The sequence below is a fragment of the Ranitomeya variabilis genome, chromosome 3, assembly GCF_051348905.1.
Source record: "Ranitomeya variabilis isolate aRanVar5 chromosome 3, aRanVar5.hap1, whole genome shotgun sequence".
Classification (NCBI taxonomy): Eukaryota; Metazoa; Chordata; class Amphibia; order Anura; family Dendrobatidae; genus Ranitomeya; species Ranitomeya variabilis.
Genome location: NC_135234.1, coordinates 189,020,227 through 189,037,158, shown reverse-complemented (window position 1 = coordinate 189,037,158; position 16,932 = coordinate 189,020,227). Strand labels below are relative to the sequence as shown.

At 43.4% G+C, this 16,932-nt stretch overlaps 1 protein-coding gene across 1 annotated transcript in view; it reads left to right on the top strand.

The window, feature by feature from the left end:
* TAFA3 (TAFA chemokine like family member 3) overlaps nucleotides 1-16,932 on the top strand; it is a 679,693-nt gene that overhangs the window by 413,898 nt on the left and 248,863 nt on the right. The gene's annotated exons all lie outside the window — the stretch shown is intronic.

Here is a 16,932-nt window from a genome sequence, read left to right as displayed (position 1 = left end):
ACACTAGTTGTAATGATATTTGTACCCATACTGTAGCTCTGTATGCTTTTCATTTTACATAAATATAATTAGAACATAGTGTTTTACGATGTCCTAGGTATAAATATATTGCTTTATGTAGGCATCATATGGCGTCACAAGGTATTAAATAATTCAGTTTTTTTCACTTATTTGAAGTTGTGAAAGAAAATTACTTTTCTGATTGAGTTATATTTACAAAAACACTCCCCCACTCGGAGATTCAGCTGTATATTATGTGACCTGTGACAACTTTTTTAAAAATCGTGTGATTTCCCATAGGTACTGATTGCCAAGGAGCTGATAGTCCTATCTCAGTATATCATTACCCATCTGTAGAATGTAAGCCCACAAGGGCAGGGTCCTCGCCCCTCTGTATCAATCTATCTGTTAGGTGTCGAGTTCCCACTTCTGCACAGGGGGAATCTCGAACCATCTTCTCCAGCCACAGTGAAGCCTGCTCAGCAGAGACGTCGGTGCCAGCATCTGGCTCAGGCTGATACTGTGCGACTGGTTACTTCTGCCCTTCCAGGCTCTGCCTTTGTAGACAGCACTGATCAGCAGCGAGCATGTCTTTCTGGGACTAAGTCCTGCTTCTCCCATACTGAGCATGCCCATGGGACGACCTCCCTTTGGGGGTTGGGGATCACATGCTCAGGTCCTGTTGCGGCTCCTATTGGACCATCTGGAAGGTCTTGTAGCACTGCTGCTATAAAAGGTTCGCATGGCCGCTCGGCCATGCTCTAGTGTATACTTGAAAATGTGTGTGTGTTGATGTGTGAAAGTCGCTCATTAATCATCCCCTCCCTTGCGTATGACTGCTTGTGTAAGGAGGATGATTGCTATCTAGCGCCCGACAGAGCCATCAGTACTTAACACACGATACAGCCTCTATTTCTGTGACCACCAGTGCGGCACCGTGTGCTATTAGAGCGCTTTCCTGACCCAAGTCTGGGTGGTTAGTGGCGTTTGCCAGAGCGGCACTGCATGCACTCTTGTGCATAAAAATTATTATTTAAGTTAGACTCTGACACCATCATTACCTGTCTGAAGAGAGTCTGGACACCCTATACATATAAGATAGTCATCTGCCCTGGCAATGATAATTGTTTTGAAAAAGGTTTATTTTATGTGTATGGACCCTTTAGCCCTTGCATGGGCCTTTAACTGCTTTCTGATTGCCGACTGTTAATAAATGGAAATTCCTGATGTTTCATTACGGTCGGCGGTCTTGCAGCACTCGAGACCCCCACACACTTCCAAGTGCCAGGATTCCAGTACATAACTCTGCACCAGCTACATCATCAGGACGTTAGTGGCTCAGGTACTGATGATGTTAACCCTGTGTTATCTTCTAGATGCACGATCAATAGCAATCAAAGCATTTACAAGTTTGTGAGAGGGAGATACCTCCATTTCTCACCCAGTGATGGCATGAAAAGGTAGCCGAGGGTTGTCATGGCATAGAGGGGTCAAATGATGACCTCTGGGATTGCCAGCTATGGTGGCCTGTTAGACCTAGCCATAGATAGTGTCTAACAGGTGATCTGCCAGTGTAAAGCTGACATGTTTATTGTAATACATAAGACGAGTAATTAAAGAAATAAAAGTTGAAGACGCCGAGAGAGACAAAGTAAAAAAATACAGTTCGAATTTTGTAAAAAAAAAATTTTTTTAAATTCACTAAATTAAAGAATGGAAAAAATATTATACCAATAAAAACGTATATTTAAAAACAAAAATAAACAAGAAAAGTACAAATATTTGGTATTACTGCATTCAGAACGGCCCAATTTAGAAAACTGTCACATTAGTTAACCTCTTCAGTGAACACCATACCATTTTTTATCAAAAACGTGACAAAAGACTATGCTTTTTCATCATACTGCCCCTGAAACGGGATCAAAAAGTCAAATGTAAATAAAAAGGTAACCTTTGAAAATGTCATCTTATCCTGCATTAAATAAGCCACCAAACAACTTCATCAGTTAAGAAATACAGTATAAAAGCTATAACTCTCAGCATATAGGGATGCAAAAACAATTATTTGTTCTATAAAATAGTTTTTATTACCGTATGTGCTCGAGTATAAGCCTACCCGACTATAAGCTGACCCCCCTAATTTTGCAACAAAAAACTGGGAAAACTTATTGACTCGAGTATAAGCCTAGGGTGGGAAATGCAGCAGCTACCGGTAAATGTCAAAAATAAAAATAGATACCAATAAAAGTAAAATTAATTGAGACATCAGTAGGTTAAGTGTTTTTGAATATCCATATTGAATCAGGAGCCCCATATAATGCTCCATACAGTTCTTTATGGCCCCATAAGATGCCCCATATAATGCTCAATGCAGTTTATTATGGCCCCATAGATGCCCCATATAATGCTCCATGCAGTTCATTATGGCCCCTTAAGATGCCCCATATAATGCTCCATGCAGTTCTTTATGGCCCCATAGATGCCCCATATAATGTTCCATGCAGTTCATTATGGCCCAATAAGATGCCCCATATAATGCTCCATGCAGTTATGGCCCCATAGATGCCCCATATAATGCTCCATGCAGTTATGGCCCCATATAATGCTCCATGCAGTTACGGCCCCATAGATGCCCCATATAATGCTCCATGCAGTTCTTTATGGCCCCATAGACGCTCCATATAATGCTCTATGCAGTTCTTTATGGCCCCATAGACGCTCCATATAGCATTGTGCCACACGTAATGCTGCTGCTGCACGAAAAAAAAATAAATGACATACTCACCTCTCGTCCCTGCTCCTCAGTGTTCCGTCTCTCCGCACTGACTGTTCAGGCAGACGGCGGCGCGCACAGTAATACGTCATCACACCCTCGGATCTGAACAGTCACAGCAAGAGGACGGGAAGACGGAGCTTCGGTGGAACGAGGGAAGGTAAATATACTCACCTACTCCCGGCGCTACTGACGCGGTCCCTGCATGTCCCACGGTGTACGGTGCGGCAGCTTCTTCCTGTAGTGAGCGGTCACATGGTACCGCTCATTACAGTAATGAATATGCGGCTCCACCCCTGTGGGCGTGGAGTCCATATTCATAACTTTAATGAGCGGTATCACGTGACCGCTGAAGAGGGAAAGAACTTGAGGCTGCTGCGCCGAACACCGTGGGACATGCAGGGACCGCATCAGGAGTGCCGGGAGTAGGTGAGTATTTGACAGGAGTCACTCCCCCTCACCCGCCGACCTCCCCCCGCCTTCCATGGCTCGAATATAAGCTGAGAGGGGCACTTTCAGCCCATTTTTTTAGGCTGAAAATCTCGGCTTATACTCGAGTATATACGGTATGTAAAAGTGCCAAAAGAAAATGATAGAAATGTGCTATCACTCTAATCATACTGACCCATAAAAAGCTGTCTTATAACTTTTACCAAAAGGTGAACAGCATAAAAAAACAAAAAATCTTCCTGAATTGCTGGTTTTTGTGAATTTTGACTCCCGAAAATCAGAATAGAAAGTGATAAAAAAAGTTATGTGCCCAAAAATAGTACGATTGAAAACGTTAATTCATCCAGGAAATAACAAGTCCTCACATGAGTCTCTATGCTGAAATATAGAAAAATTATGGTTTTCAAAGTATGGTGATGCAAAAAGTGTCTTTTAGTGTTTGATAGTAGCCAAACATAAGACAACAATACTAATCTTTTACTGCTGTAATTGTAACAACCCAAGGAATCAAGTCATCTTATTACTTATACTGCATTAGAAATGGTGTGAAAAATTAAAACAGTTCTTCACCTGCTGTTGATTTGTTCATTATGCCTCCCAAAAATCAGAGTAAGGCTTGGCGCACATTCATACCACATGGACCTATGACTATTAGGGAATCTCTAACTCACATGAACTGGGCCTCCTGATGAATCGTATTGGGGAAATGCGTTAAGCCAAAGGCATGGAACCTACAGTATCTCTGTTTCCTAACATTATACTTATAAGTATAATTTCAATTTATCTGATATATTGTTCTCCCTTCTTCCTTCTCACTAGATATTTGGACTATGCCTAATATAGGATTCACTATGTAATTTGTGCTATAACAGAGACACACAGGGATATCTAGGGACAGCCACCATGGAGCATGGGCTGCTTTGAGCTCCTCAGAGTTTACCAGACTTAACCCCCACAACCACCAATAATCTGCTAAAGACCCCGGGATTTTTACAGCCCTATCACCCACATCATCAGGTAATCACATCCGAAGGGGTCTGATATCAGCGGATACTGCGGCGCCCTCACAGAGAGACACCATTGCCACTCACCAGCAGGAGCCTGGAACCGGAGGGGGACCACCGCTCTGATTGAGTGGACGGAGCGGAGACAGGAGTGCTGACGCCGGAGACTGTGTCAAAGACCTCGGCACACCACGGGAAGGACTTGGTGAGTGAGGGAGTGACAGCGGAGCGGGAGGGAGACCACCTGTTGCTGCAGCGGCAGCCGTCTTGATCTCGGAGCGCTGAGGAGACAGGCAGATCGCGGCTTCGGGCGCCGGTGATACTTCCCCGCTCCCCTCCTCCTGCAACTCCTCACATTTAATCCGCCTGCTGCGGTCTTACCTGCCCGGAGCGGAAGAGCTGGGTTTACCCTCGGCGAGGCTGTGGGACTCCTGGCGCGCTCCCCTTCTCTAAAGGCTCTCTTTTGGCGTCAAACGCCGCCATCTTGCCGAACGGCAGAGTCTGAGGCATTAACCCACCTTCTGCTGAGATATAGCAGCGCAAGATCTGCTCGGCTCCTGAGGGACATCGGACCACATCTCTACACTGAGTGGAAGTCGCATTGGGGGAGGGAGGTTTGCCGATGGGGGATAAAGTAGCTTGATGTAGCTGCTCCTGCCTCACATGTCCCCCGTGACCATATATAATTAAATAAAATCCACTTATATTTATGGGCAAACCCAAAAAGCATGCTGGACAGTTTCTGGATAATAAAGCTTCCTCAGAAGACATGGATCGCTTTCTTACTACAAAAAACCAACAACGCAATACCAGATCCATGTCCGCCTCTAAGATCCCTGGGGAATGTTCTTCCCAGGATTCCTTAGCCTCGCATAGCTCACCTGATAGAGCAACAGATGAAGGGGATGATAATCCTGAGTTCCCAGATGACTTGACTATCTATGATCTTGGTAAATTTATCAGAACTCTTCCCACTAAAAATGACCTGGAGACATTCGCTCGCAGAATTGAAAACTCTTATAAGAAGGAACTACAGGTTCTAAAATCAGAATTCACCTCTAGAGTAGAAGATGTGGAGAAATCCCAGGAACTCATCTTGCAGGAATTACAAACCCATAGAGAGGCAATAACAAACCAAGCTATGAGACTGAAGGACATGGCTGTGATGGGGTGTACGGCAGAGCAAGTCTCGCCCCGTTCACTTCCGCAGTCACAGATGGACGTGGGGTCTTGCCTCGGCTAAGAATCCCCACTCCTTCTCCTTCAAGGGTCAACTCACATCTGATCTCAAAAATAAGAATGGATTGTCTGAGCTCCTGGGATCAGCCCACCCATGAAGGGGGTAGGGGTCACACCTTCTATTCAATGGTTGGGTCCACCAGAAGATTCTAGACTGGTGTGCTCCGCTTAGTCTATCCAGTATGTGCATTTGACTAGCCACCTGCTGTGAGGATGAATGGCTATTCCTTCACTAGTGGTGTTGATGACAAAGCTTAATTACATTATAGCTAAGGGCTGCAAGTATTGGGGAAAGGAGACAGGTTAAGTTACATACATCCCATGACATTGCAAAGTGTAGAGTAAATACAACCAAAGAGAAGTCTCACCACATCATGACATATTATACAAAATACAGGACAGGGAAAAAAATACATATCATGACAATCCCATCCTCTCCCAATTTGTGTACATACTAGGGACCTCTACAGGTCGCTGGTTAAGTACACACAGGCATGGCTGACCGGACTCAGGGCTCCTATTGCCTGGACAGTCCATCTGCATTTTGGTGTTGGCTGCCTCATCTGTATTGTATGGTGCAGCTGTAGGCTTAAAGGCGGGCACCATTTTACATCCTCTTTGACTTAAACTCTGCTCCCGGCACCCACAAATCGACATTGTAGCTCTCCCACATCATTTCCTAAGACATTATCTGCAGGCAGGCCCCTCATCACCCCAACCACGCATTGCTTAACCCCAAAGCCAAAGTCCAGTTCTACGCTTGCTTTTGGGATATTCTTCCATTGGCCTCCAGCTAATTCAATGGTAATCCCAGGTCCATGCTGTATTGCCTCTGACCGAACCACTCTGGGATCAGCTATGGTGAGAAATGCCCCAGAGTCACAAAAGCCAATAACTCTCCGACCGTCCAGCATGACCTCCTGTACGTGCTTTCTTTAAGGATTAAAGGAACTCATGGCTGTGGCCCACACCACATAAACCCCTAATGGTTGAACATGGGTTTCTGAGCTATTAGGCAAATCAATTTGTAGCAGTGGCACCTCTTCCTCCATTGTATTTGGCTGTAAATAATTGATAGGCCGATTTGGTGCAGGGTCAATCCTCAATTGACCCTGAGTGCAGGCGTCTTGCAGATGCCCAGCCTGCCCACATCGGTAACATCTGCGCTGATTCGCACTCCTTCCCATGTGCACTCTGGGGACGGAGGTAAGGGAGCCTGGAGGCTGATATCTATGTGACGGTGCATGTGGTGGTTGTTGGGATTGAGACCGATTTCTGCACTGTATAGCTGGGCAGGTGGCCTGCAGATGCCCAGGATGCCCACATCCATAACACCTGTGCTCTACTACTTTCTCTCCTTGTAGCATTTCAGAGGAAGGGGTAGGACTAGCTGGAAGGTGAGTCACATGGGTATCAACATGAGGTGGTGGTCTAGTGGGACAGCAAACTTTGGGGACTGAAGGACAAGAGACCACTGGTGGTGCGGTGTTGGTAGTATTTACTCCATCCACCAGTAAATTTTTCCAATGAGGCTTGATAGTGAGAACCTCATCAGCTAAAGCAGCAGCTTGCTCCACAGTGGCTGGTCTCCTCTCACGCACCCATTCCCAGATCTCAGCAGGGCACTTGAAGTAAAACTGCTCTTTTAGGATAACCTGGAGGAAGGTCTCCCAGGTTAAGGCCTCCTCTGCCTCCAGCCAGCGATGACATATTTGTTTGAGTCTGTGGGCATACATCTTGAAAGACACTTCCTCATCACAGGCTAAAGTACGGAACTGAGTCCTGTAAGTGTCTGGGGTAACAGCATAATGTTCTAGAATAGTCTGTTTAATCTCCGCATACTCACAGTTCCCCCGAGGGTCCATAGCTCTATAGGCTGCGGCAGCTCCACCCTCTAAGAGCCCCAACAGATGTCGGACTCGCTCCCTTTTTGGGACTTCCATTAATCGACACTGATGCTCAAAGTCCTGGAAGAAGCCCTCAATGTCACCTGCAGCCTCATTAAATGGCTTGAAGTCTTTGCGGGACACTCTGGGGAGTTCCCTCAAGGTGGATCCTGGGGTTACAGTCTGTCTGGAGCTTCTAGCTGCTTCCAAAGCGATCTGCCTCTCCAGCAATGCCATCTCCTGAGCTCTGTGAATGACCTCCCTCTTATCGTCTATGGTGGCCTCTTCTCCCAGCAATGCCAACTCCTCCTCGTACCACACAACCCACTGACTTTTTGGGGTATTTACCTCCGGCTGCCGTCTTTCCTCCATTTGCTGTGGGGATCCTTCCTCAGCGTAATCTTGCAGGCGAACGCCTTCCAAAGCCTCAATTAGCTGCTCCTTGGAGAGTCCCTTGTAGCTGACTCCCAGTTCACGGGCCTTTGTTTGTAGGTTCATTGCAGTCCAGTTCTTGTACGCTGCGGTGCTGGTTCCTGATGTTGATGGGCCTTTGTCCTCCATTCCTTCTGCTCTGATCCCACTGCTTGCCACCAGTTTGTGACGGGGTGTATGGCAGAGCAAGAAGGGACAACAGACCAAGGGATGATTCAACAGATTTATTATCAAGAACGCTGGAACAACACATGCAGGTAGATCTACACAGTTAGTCCAACGGAACAGGTTTGGGCACCTCCCGATAATCCTTGTGCCAGCTAACAAAGCAATAGTCCACACGAGTCCAACGGAACAGATTCAGGGGCACCTCCCGATAATCCTTGTGCCAGCTAACAAAGCAATAGTCCACACGAGTCCAAGGGATCCCAATACATATCATGACAATGGCAACAGGATTAGAGGATTTGGAGAATCATAACAGACGTAACAACATCCGAATACGTGGCCGCCCTGAGTCTGTGAGCCCGTCTGAGCTGGATACTACAGTACAGAAACTGTTCCTTGAGATCCCTCGGACCTAAACCAACATCAGAATTAAGACCTAGAGACGTCATCTGCAGAATACATTATTACAAAGTTAAAGAATCTATTATGATAGCAGCCAGACAAAAAGGTACCATCACCTTTTGTGGAGCTCAGATTCTAATACTCTCGGACCTGTCTAGATGGACTTTACAGCTAAGAAGAGCCATGAGACCACTTTTATCTTTCCTTAAAGAAAAAGACATTCTTTACAAATGGGGATTCCCATTCCAGCTGATAGCCTTTAAAGGAGGGAAAACAGCAATCTTTCGTAATCTGGGTGACTTGGCCACTTTCCTGGGAACCTTTGAATTACCACTAACTGACCTCCCAGATTGGCCGAGATCCCCCCAGCTCCCAGACATCCCACCGAGATGGTTGAAAGCTCAACATGCCAAACAACATAAGAAAAATGGCTCTGATCCTTGCCAGACCTGAGGGGATTCTGTTCCTCTCCCTCCTGTTCTTAGAGTATAATACCCTGCATTTATACCTCCTGACAGGTTGCCATGACCCTGGATCCGGTATGCGTCGGGTTTGCCCGTGTTCGATAATACGGACACTTTTCAACTAAGTGGACTCCATGATTTATGATATGTTAAGGAATAGAAGGTCTAGGGATCCCCTCTACAGTGTGCTTTATTTAGTTAAGAGCTTAAAGTTAATTCAAGTGGGGTCAGACGTTAGATAATTTTGATAGACCTTAACTATTGTTTTTTGCTAGTCATTATTTAGCTTAGGCCGTGGGGGTGGCGGGCGGAGACTGGACCTCACCTTCGGCTGTTTCTCACCCTAACTGATGTGTCTGGTGAACTCCCGACACACCACCACGTCACGATTTCCTCTTATAGATGTACATGCACTACGTACTGAATTCTTCTTTTTTCTTCTCAATCTGTTTGTTTCCTGTTCTTTTCCCATCTCTCTACTGTTCCATCCCCAATTCCTTAACCTATTCCCAAACCTGGAATTACATATGAAAGTCCAAGGGATTCGGTGTCCGTTCTCAAATATACAATTCTTCAAACAACATCTCGATTATGGCTGGAGTAAAATTTTGTTCCTTTAATGCTAAAGGGTTAAACATACCAGAAAAAAGAAAACAGATTTTGTACTCCAATCATAAGCAACGAGTCTCAATTTTGCTACTCCAGGAGACTCACTTTAAGACTGGAGTGTCCCCTGATTGTACATCTTTTTACTACCCGAAGTGGTACCATAGTACAAACCCTCACTCCAAGTCCAAGGGAGTATCAGTGGGTTTTCATAAGTCCTTTCTCCCAGAGGTCCTTGACTTGGTGATTGATACGGAGGGGAGATTTATTTTCTTGAAGTTGGCTTGGAGAACTTGTGAACTTATCTTGCCGAATGTTTATTTCCCTAACCAGGATCAGCAGAAATTTGGCTCTTCGTCCAAAAAGCTTCTGGAGAAATTTGCAGGCGACTCGCCGATTATTCTTGGAGGTGACTTTAACCTCCCAATGAACCCTCAAATTGATGTATCAACAGGTAAGTCCTCTTATTCTCCGTCCTCTATTAAAAAAGTAGGAAAGCAGATGAGTGATCTCCGCCTGGTTGATGTGTGGAGGGCTCTCCATCCGGATGTGAGAGACTATAGCTTTTATTCACGGGTACATTCCACTTATAGTAGGATCGACAATTTTTTTGTGTCCCACTCCTTACTGGACATGGGGGTGGGGGCGGAGGTAGGGTCGGTGTTGTGGTCCTACCACGCTCCCATTTATTTTTCAATGCAACTAGACCCCTTTGTGAAATCTAAGTTTTCTTGGCGATTAAACGAGAACTTACTACAGGACCCGATATGTATCTCTGAGATTAAATGATCTATCGAGGGTTTTGTGGTGGACCATGCGGCGGACCCCACGTCTCCTTCAATAAAATGGGAAGCCCTGAAGAGCATCCTGAGAGGCATCCTTATCTCACAGGGTGACCGCCTTAAGAGGATTCGCATAGCAGAAATAGTTGACCTCTCCTCCCAGATTTCTAAACTCGAGACACAGCATAAACAAGATCTCTCCCTGCTTACCCTGTCAAATTTATCCACAGCCAGACAAAAGTTACTCACAATACTAGATCAGAAATCCTGTTGCCTTAAGGCCCCGTCTCACATAGCGAGATCGCTGCTGAGTCACTAGTTTTGTGACGCAACAGCGACCTCAGTAGCGATCTCGCTATGTGTGACACGTACCAGCGATCAGGCCCCTGCTGTGAGATCGCTGGTCGTGTCGGAATGGCCTGGACCTTTTTTTGGTCGTTGAGGTCCTGCTGACATCGCTGAATCGGTGTGTGACACCGATCCAGCGATGTCTTCACTGGTAACCAGGGTAAACATCGGGTTACTAAGCGCAGGGCCGCGCTTAGTAACCCGATGTTTACCCTGGTTACCAGCGTAAATGTAAAAAAAACCAAACAGTACATACTCACCATCTGATGTCCGTCAGGTCCCTCGCCGTCTGCTTCCTGCTCTGAGTGCCGCCGTACAGTGAGAGCGCAGCACAGCAGTGACGTCACCGCTGCGCTCTGCTCTCACTGTACGGCGGCTCAGTCAGAGCAGGAAGCAGACGGCAAGGGACCTGACGGACACCGAAAGGTGAGTATGTACTGTTTGTTTTTTTTGGTAACCAGGGTAAACATCGGGTTACTAAGCGCGGCCCTGCGCTTAGTAACCCGATGTTTACCCTGGTTACCCGGGTGCTGCAGGGGGACTTCGGCATCGTTGAAGACAGTTTCAACGATGCCAAAGTCGTTCCCCTGATCGTTGGTCACTGGAGAGAGCTGTCTGTGTGACAGCTCCCCAGCGACCACACAGAGACTTACCAACGATCACGGCCAGGTCGTATCGCTGGTCGTGATCGTTGGTAAATCGCTATGTGAGACGGGGCCTTTAGGGAGAAAACCAAGAGCCGTTTTTATCACTTAAGTAACAAGAGTGGCAAATTTCTTGAAAGAGCTCTACATCCACGGGGCCCACAAACATTTATACACTGCATAAGAAATGCCAAGGGCAAGTTAGCTCATAGTACATGGGATATATTATCCAGCTTTTACGATTACTATAATTCCCTGTATAACATAAAGAGTCACTTCAAGGATCTTCCAGCCCATTCATTCCATGATAAAATCAAAACTTATATACAATTAAACAAGTTGCCCGCTGTTCCGGAGGAGTGCTTGGCGGGTCTGGAGGAGGACTTTTCTTTAGAGGAGGTCACCTCTGTAATTGGGGACCTGAAGCCGGGCAAGAGTCCTGGTCCCGATGGTTACACGGCGGGATTCTATAAACAGTTTTTGGATTTGCTGGGTGCCCCATTCCTGGCCGCATGTAATTTTGTGGCATCGGGGGGATCATTTCCTCCACAAGCTTTAGCAGCCCACATAACGGTTATCCCGAAGCAAGAGAAGGATCCCTCGCTGTGTAGCAGTTATCGCCCTATTTCACTCATCAATATTGATGTTAAAATTTATGCCAAAATGATCTCTAAAAGATTAAGTGGTCTCTTGCCCCACCTGATTAATCAGGATCAGGTAGGTTTTGTTCCAGGGAGGGAGGCAAGGGATAACACCATAAGAGCAATTTCTCTGATAGACAGAGCAAATAGGACAAGGGATCCCATGTGTATATTCTCAAGCGATGCCGGAAAGGCTTTCGATAGGGTGGGTTGGGAGTTTATGTACCAAACACTAGAGTGTATTGGACTGAGGAAGAAAATACTGAGGAGTATTATGGCCCTTTATGAGGCTCCTTCTGCACAGATTAAAGTCAATGGCTCTTTATCAGATTCCTTGCATAAATGAAACGGCACGAGGCAGGGGTGTCCTCTTTCTCCCTTGCTATATGTACTGACTATGGAACATTTGGCCAACGCGATCCGTAATAATCCATCTATAAAGGGGGTGAAGTTCCCATCAGAAGAACACAAGTTGGCACTTTTTACTGACGATGTGCTCATATTCATTACCTCCCTGATAACCACTATACCCAATATCCTATCAGAACTACATTGTTTTGGTCAATTGAGCAATTTAAAAATTAATTCCCATAAATCCGAAATATTAAATATCTCTTTGCCATCCTCCCTTGTTTCTCAGCTACACTCTTTCCCGTTTAAATGGCGTGTTGATTCCCTTAGATATCTGGGTATAAACCTAACCTCTAAGATGTCACAATTATACGAAGCCAATCACAAAATAGCTCTTCGTAGAGCAGAACTTGATCTGGAGAAATGGAATAAATTGCATATATCCTGGCTTGGGAGGATCAATACAATAAAAATGGACTTACTACCACGTCTCCTTTATTTTTTTCAGACTATTCCAATGGTCCTACCCGCCTCCTTTTTCGCCAGACTCAAGACAACAATTACAAGATATGTGTGGTCGGGCAGATGCCCTCGCTTATCGTATCAGTTATTAAGCAGATCCAAACAAAAGGGAGGATTGAGTCTCCCCAATTTTTTACTTCACAATTATGCCTCCCTCGGAACTTGTCTTTTAGATCTCTATCACCATAAACATAAAAAAATGGGTAGATTTAGAATCAAAGATCTTAATGAAAAATCCAAAAAGTAAACATCTGGCGAGAGGGAAATATGGAGGATCGGGAGGGGGACCTGCCCTATCTCACAATAAATTTGACCCTTTTTGTTAGATGCAACAATCAAAAGCTTAATATCTCATCCATACCAGGCCCCTTGACCCCGCTTTTTTACAACCCAGACTTTCCCGCTGGCCTGGATAAAGTTATATTCCTACATAAACACAAGGATAGCCATCCGATAGTCTATGATTACATAACCAAATCTTCTATTAAACCTGTGCAGTCCTTCTTTGGAGGGACGGGACCTCCCTCCAGCTTGTGGCTTTTTTACAAACAAATTAGAAGCTATATAACTAAATTGTCCAGACAGGTTGATTTATTTAGACCTCTTACTCCATTCGAGTCGGCTTGCCTGGATGGGGACCCTCCAATACACATGGTATCACTCTATAAAATGTTCCAGGAGCACCAGATGTCTACATCTGATCCTCCAGCTTTCTTCTCGAAGTGGGAAAACGATTTGCACAAACCATTAACATTAGAGGACAGGAATAAGAGTCTCCTCCACACGTTCAGATCTACATTATGTGCAGATTTACAAGAGAGGAGTTATAAATTGTTGACTCGTTGGTACAGATGTCCAGGGAGTATTCACATTATGTTCCCTACTACCCCAGATACATGTTGGAGGTGTTGGAAGGAGAGGGGTTCGTATGCTCATATTTGGTGGTCCTGTCCACCCATTAGAGGTTTCTAGGAGGCTGTTTTTGATCTCCACAACAAATTATCCCTTCATAAGGTCTGACCCACAATGGAGGTGGCTCTGATGTCTATTTGTGATCTCTCCATAGCCAAATTTAAGAAAAGCCTTCTTAGACATTTTTTGACAGCTGCACGCAATCTAATACCTCGTTATTGGAAACAATCAAATTCTTCTTCAAAATCTGAACTTGTAGCAGAATTAAACCATCTCCTTCGTATGGAACAACTGGTGGGTCAGGATACGGGAACTTTGGATAAAGTATTAAATATATGGACTCTTTGGATAGTGTTTAGAGAGACTGAGGAGCTAACTACCTGGCTTGGTTAATTTACTAAATATACTATTAGTTCCCTAATGTATCTATTTTTCAGGTGGTGGAACATTTATGCTTTAATACTAATTAACAGTTGAGTTGGACAGGATCCCGGAAACTATACCCTCCTTCCCCACCCCATCTCCTTTCTCTTTTCTCTTCTTTTCACTCATTTTCAAATTCCTCTACTAATCATAAAGTTGGTTTAATTTACACCAAAGTTTATATAATGAAACATCCTGGTACCCATATCCTAGCATTAACCAACTTTAATCAACAGAATGGGTCTTGGAGAATTGGACCTATAGTGGCCAGGAACCCCATTGCCAAAAGTAATAGACCACTATATAGTCAACGGGAAGACGTTCCTAGTCCCGATTTCTAGAAAGTTTTTATTGTTCACAGATTCTCCTTTGAAAAGTTCTTAGAATAGCACTCTTTATATTTAAGGAGACAAAGAAATTATCTCATGGGTTGATTTTGAAAACTTTATTATACCTTTCCTGAATTACAATGCTTGACACTGTTAAAAGGTACCTGATATGTTTCTGTTTGTACTATTCTAACTTGCAATGTATTGTTATATGCAACTTCTTTTAATAAACTTGATTTACACAAAAGGACAACATGTGCAAGGGTTATGATACATAAAACATAATAGTCTTTGAACATCTGTATATAGTACATAGAACAATTCATTCTCAATCTAAAAGCCTAATTAGGTGGTGTAACTCTGGAAGAAATCGTTAATGCCACATCCTTTGTTTGTAACACTTTAAAATGCCTGAGAAAAAGTAAAGATAACATTGTTAAGTTCAATTAATAGAGAATGCTGATGTTGTGATTTATAGCGAGACACTCTCCATAGCTTTGGTTAACAGCTTCAGCCTATAACAATGAAATCTGCTCTAGCTTTAATTTGTTTCCTTTAACGTATACTGAAACCTATGCGTTTGCTCAATGTGAATTAATTATTCGGCGTTAATTTTGTGTATACTGATTTGCAAATCTGAATTAACATAATTAAGGCATGATGGAATAACACTTAATTAGCACCCAATCCACAAGATGGGTGTTGAAGAAATGTACCTGACATTGTCATAATTAGTTAGAGATGGGTATCGAACTAATCTACGTTGCATGTTTGGCTGCAAACCATAACTTATGTTACAAAGAGAGCAATGCATTCTAATTACACTGTAATTAATATCTGTGCTTAAGAGTTTTATCTGTTGAAACTGAAATGCATTACATTCTGCTATGAATAAAAAACAGAAAAATAACATCAAATTAATAAGGAAAAAACCAGTGCCAAAAATCCAAGGATAGCCACTTTCAGGGCTGCACACAGGACACGAGAGAATGGGTGTTGATGATGACTTGTAATCTAACTTATTGCTCTAATATGTAGCAATAAACACTTGATCCCATATTCACTAATACTGTAGTATAGGATGCCAGTCTTAGTGAATGGTGATGTTGGATTGACGTGCCTAATTCATAAAGAGGGCACTTAATGAATAAGGTGCATCTTACATCTAGTGTGCACCTACTACATTTTTGGCAAAATGTTTCTGTTAAGGTGGTATAAATTTTCATGAATCAGATAGACAACTTAGCTCCACTTTGGCAGATCTGGCCAAGAAAACGCCTAAATTTACAAAATGATCGTGCAACTTTTGAGGTGTGCAAATATGTTGAAACATTTGAATATGTTTTATGTCAAAAACATCTTCATGAAATAAGGCCTATGTGTCCAATTAATCATTTTTTTTGCCAGAATGCTGATATAAAACACTTGCATCATTTTTGTACTATTTACATTTGCTCCAAAACGTTACTTTTCCCGTTTTGTATCCAAAATGGATGTATCTGGGGCCAGATGGGATGTGGTGAAGCCAGCCTGGCAAAGTCATCTTAATTAAAATTATGCCCGTAGCTGGAGCAACATTTCCAGTGGAGCTGAGTGACAGTTGTAGGAAGGGCCAAATTCATTAACAGGTGAACGCTTCTTAATAAATTAAGGGCATCCTATTCCAGTGCTGCTTACATTGAGACTGTACAAATTGCCAGTCTTAGTGGATCAGGGTCTTTTTCTTTTTTGGTTACCTAATTGCAATTCTCCATTAAAGTGCACAGCTATGGTTTCAACCTTGTGCTGAGCTTTGTTTGATATTTTTACTTATTTAATGCTAAAAATACAACAGAATCACAAAAGTTTAAGTAAAATTTTATGTTTGATTAATTAAATTGTTATCAAATGACCTCTACAGGAAAACCTCCCTAATAGAGCCTAGTACAGAGCTTAACCCCTTCATGACCTTGCCGTTTTTTGCAATTCTGACCAGTGTCCCTTTATGAGGTAATAACTCAGGAACGCTTCAACAGATCCTAGCGATTCTGAGATTGTTTTTTCGTGACATATTGGGCTTCATGTTAGTGGTAAATTTAGGTCGATAATTTCTGAGTTTATTTGTGAAAAAAATGGAAATTTGGCAAAAATTTTGAAAATTTCGCATTTTTCACATTTTGAATTTTTATTCTGTTAAACCAGAGAGTTATGTGACACAAAATAGTTAATAAATAACATTTCCCACATGTCTACTTTACATCAGCACAATTTTGGAAACAAATTTTTTTTTTGCTAGGAAGTTATAAGGGTTAAAATTTGACCAGTGATTTCTCATTTTTACAACAAAATTTACAAAACCATTTTTTTTAGGGACCACCTCACATTTGAAGTCAGTTTGAGGGTTCTATATGGCTGAAAATACCCAAAAGTGACACCATTCTAAAAACTGCACCCCTCAAGGTGCTCAAAACCACATTCAAGAAGTTTATTAACCCTTCAGGTGTTTCACAGCAGCAGAAGCAACATGGAAGTAAAAAATGAACATTTAACTTTTTAGTCACAAAAATGATCTTTTAG